The sequence below is a fragment of the Chiloscyllium punctatum genome, chromosome 3 (assembly GCF_047496795.1).
Source record: "Chiloscyllium punctatum isolate Juve2018m chromosome 3, sChiPun1.3, whole genome shotgun sequence".
NCBI lineage: Eukaryota > Metazoa > Chordata > Chondrichthyes > Orectolobiformes > Hemiscylliidae > Chiloscyllium > Chiloscyllium punctatum.
In genome coordinates, this window is record NC_092741.1 from 765,592 (window position 1) to 766,244 (window position 653).

Genomic DNA, 653 nt, shown 5'->3' on the forward strand with positions numbered 1-653 from the left:
ATGAGAAGGGTCAGGAATACAAGGATCACAACAGGCAGAAAGTGTGTCAGAGATTGGTTGGAATGAGACAGGCATTGGGTGAGAAAGGTCAAAGATTATTTTTTTATTTCTTTGTGGGTTGTGGATGTCTCTGTGTGGTCAGCAATGTTTGTCCGTCTCTAGTTGCCCTTGGGATGGTGCTAGTGCACTGCCCTGTTGAGCTGCTGTGAGAGGGGGAATCCCGGGATTCTGACTTAGTCACATCGAAGGAACATTCAATATATTTCCCAGTCAGGATGGTGAGGGATTTGGTGGGGAACATGCAGGGGGTGGTGTTCCCATGTATCTGCTGCCCTTGTCCTTCGAGGTGGAGGGGCTTGTGGTTTTGGAAGGTGCTGCCTGAGGATCTTTGGTGAATTTCAACAGTGGATCTTGTAGACAGTACACACTGCTGTTACTGAGGGTCGGTGGGGTGGGGGGGGGGAGGGGATGGTACACACTGCTGTTACTGAGGGTCGGTGGGGGGGAGGCGGGGATGGTACACACTGCTGTTACTGAGGGTCGGTGGGGCGGAGGGGGATGGTACACACTGCTGTTACTGAGGGTCGGTGGGGTGGGGGAGGGGATGGTACACACTGCTGTTACTGAGGGCCGGTGGGGGGGGGAGGGAGGGG